Raw genomic sequence first — 3059 nt, 5'->3', positions numbered from 1 at the left:
TCGTCTCGAAAGTAAAATTTATTTATTTGTTACACATTTAGCAATTAATATCAGCCATTAGTGGACAGTCTTAAAATTGAACTATTTTTAATTACAACTTACAAATCCATTATTGCTTCGTCTCGAAAGTAAAATGATGTTCAGAATCTATAGGGTTCCACTTTTCGATAGTTCTTAACATTTTCATTCTTTCGGACACCCCTAACATCACCACAAACAAGGTCTAGGTCAGAATTATCTCCACAGAATCTCTTCTCCCCTCAGGTCCTCGGTTTGAACCTTGGGGTACACCACATTGGAGTCATCAAAGTCATCACTCTCATTATAATCTGATGATCATCCATTACTAAAACACATGTTGACATGTGCAATGAATACATTCGTCCCACTGGTGTAACACATTGTCTGGTGGCCAACGTAAACAAAGATTTGTTTACCGAGTCGAAGGATTTCGTAGAATCGAAGAAAAAAAAAATCACATGTGCTTGATTTTACACATATTTAAATATCAAATTCATCCAGTGTTTCCGCTAACCAATACGATGATGTGGAGATAATATCGTTTTGATATTTGGATAACTACCTCCAAACGTCTGTTTTCTCAAGTTAAAAAAAAAAAAAATCTTCGGATGAAACTCTTTATAAACTGTCCAAAGTTGTCCATCATGTACCTATACCTACTTGTCATTTTCAAGGAGGAATTTTAATTGTGTTATGCATATTTACCTAATGGTTGTCACAAATGTCGTTTCCCTTGCCTCCACAAATTTTGACTTGACTTGGACTCGAACCACCAAGCTCCAGATCCGGAGTCTTCGTTTGTTTTACCTATTTATGTATTTGTTATGGCGAGGGTTTTCAAGTTTTCATAAATGACAGGGGCGCGTAATTTTTGGTAGCGGGGATTGCGTACGCGCACATCCCTACCATAATCCATAATAATGAATATATTGTCAGAAAATAAATCCCAGTGTCCATTTTCGTAAATCTAATTTGGTACAATTGGAATTTCTACTTTGTATTTCTAATTTTCTACTTCATATTTCATAAGCAAAGTGGAAGGGTAGAAATGAAAGGAATGAACTCTTAACATTTTCATTCTTTCGGACACCCCTAACATCACCACAAACAAGGTCTAGGTCAGAAATATCTCCACAGAATCTCTTCTCCCCCCAGGTCCTCGGTTTGAACCTTGGGGTACACCACATTGGAGTCATCACTCTCATTATAATCTGATGATCATCCATTACTAAAACACATACAAATTTTGACTTGACTTGGACTCGAACCACCAAGCTCCAGATCCGGAGTCTACGTCTGTTTTATCTATTTATGTATTTGTTATGGCACTTATGGCGAGGGTTTTCAAGTTTTCATAGATGACAATGATTATAATCAAGGGGGTCCCTGATCTTGTCTTGCCCCCTGTAACTCCTGCACCCCTTGTGCGGTTTGAAGACCCTCCTTCTTGGTAATAAAATGTGCGATCTGATTTTTCTCTTCATCATCCGTCGGTTTTTGTAAGAAATCATTTGGCCAAAAGAATTAGTGAACGCTAAAAAAAAAAGGACCAATGAATGATTAAACTGAATAGAGCCTGCTGAAATCTGGATGAAAAGACCCTTCTGAATACCTACGTATGTAATAATGTTATATGTACTGTGTGTTTGGTTAATGTGTCCTCTAATATTATACGGTAGTTATATTGTGTTCTAAAAATCTCAATTTGTGTTCAAAGTGGCAGGACTAGGTTTCACGCAGCTTAGACTCCAGATAATATAAGCGAAGCTAGCTCTTACGCGAAACACGAAATACAAGAGAGTGAGAAGTTTTATATTACAATGTAACTGCATCACATCAGTGAATGTTGTAGATGTAGAATACAGAGTTTGTGACTTGTTCGACTCGTACTCGTACTCTGCAAGCTACCTGATGGCCTGATGCAAACAAAGGTATGGTTCCTGAATATTGAGAGTTAGCAATAAATTTCCTTTGATTTTTCACCGCCATTCACGATCAGTTTTAACTGACAGTTCAAACTGTCAGTTAGAACTGTCAGTTAAAACTGATCGTGAATGGCCGGCCTAGAGTTATCAAAAATCTCCTAAATAATTTTTGAAATGCTTTTGTACTCCAGCAGCTAACCATTACCATTTAATATTGTAGTCCATCTGTTTTTCTGTTCACAATCTGTTCTGTTTATCTGTTCACAATAATTATTTATTGATAATGTAGTTCATCAAAAGCTATTGATGGCAACAGGAACCAACATTTCTATTCATGGTTTAAATATTATTGTACATTTATTTATTACTATTATTTAATCACGATTATTTTTTATATTTTTTTTTTTCCATTAATTAGGCATAAATTATTTTATTTAAGACATACCTAGGTAGATCCCTTTCCACGAATCAAAAGTGGGTTGACCCCTGCGAGTATTCCAAATGTGAATACCTCGGGCGCGTAATTTTTGGTAGCGGGGATTGCGTACGCGCACATCCCTACCATAATAGTGAATAGAATGTAAGAAAACAAATCCTAGTGTCCATTTTCGTAAATCTAATTTGGTACAATTGGAATTTCTACTTCAAATTTCATAAGCAAAGTGGAAGGGTAGAAATGAAAGGAATGAACATGGAAATTAATCCTAATGATTTAATTTTCTTTCCTTAGTCTTCAGACATTACTGACTTAAGTCAAACGATTCAACTGATGATTTGATTGTGACGCCTTTACCCATTAAAATTTCAATTCAAATCGCACAATAACTACTCCACAGAAGGAGTTCTTCCATTTACTTTAACTTGATTATCAAGGTAGGGATGTGCGCGTACGCAATCCCCGCTACCAAAAATATTGTCCTCGAGTCCATCCAAGGTATGCAAAACTGGATTTAAAGAAGATGATATTAGGGTAGGGATGTGCGCGTACGCAATCCCCGCTACCAAAAATTACGCGCCCGAGGTATTCACATTTGGAATACTCGCAGGGGTCAACCCAACCTAAGTGCAATGGAAGGGCCTCACCCTGGAGGAACCTCCTTCTTGATCAAGGTA

The 3059-nt window shown here is 36.8% G+C and overlaps 1 long non-coding RNA gene and 2 pseudogenes across 1 annotated transcript in view; 1 reads left to right on the top strand and 2 right to left on the bottom strand.

The window, feature by feature from the left end:
- The first annotated feature begins 2356 nt into the window (after window positions 1-2356).
- On the top strand, window positions 2357-2507 carry LOC113469638 (annotated as a pseudogene).
- A 404-nt stretch (window positions 2508-2911) lies between these two features.
- Window positions 2912-3059, bottom strand: part of LOC113469634 — a 1696-nt gene continuing 1548 nt past the window's right edge. The window contains exon 2 of the long non-coding RNA XR_003392991.1: window positions 2912-3040. This is a non-coding gene — a long non-coding RNA (uncharacterized LOC113469634). The remainder of the gene's footprint in view (window positions 3041-3059) is intronic.
- LOC113469636 lies at window positions 2919-3059 on the bottom strand (annotated as a pseudogene).

The sequence above is a fragment of the Diaphorina citri genome, unplaced genomic scaffold (genome assembly GCF_000475195.1).
Source record: "Diaphorina citri unplaced genomic scaffold, Diaci psyllid genome assembly version 1.1 scaffold1165, whole genome shotgun sequence".
Taxonomy (NCBI): Eukaryota; Metazoa; Arthropoda; class Insecta; order Hemiptera; family Psyllidae; genus Diaphorina; species Diaphorina citri.
The sequence above is the reverse complement of the archived record's forward strand: the minus strand, read 5'-3'. Positions and strand labels throughout refer to the sequence as shown.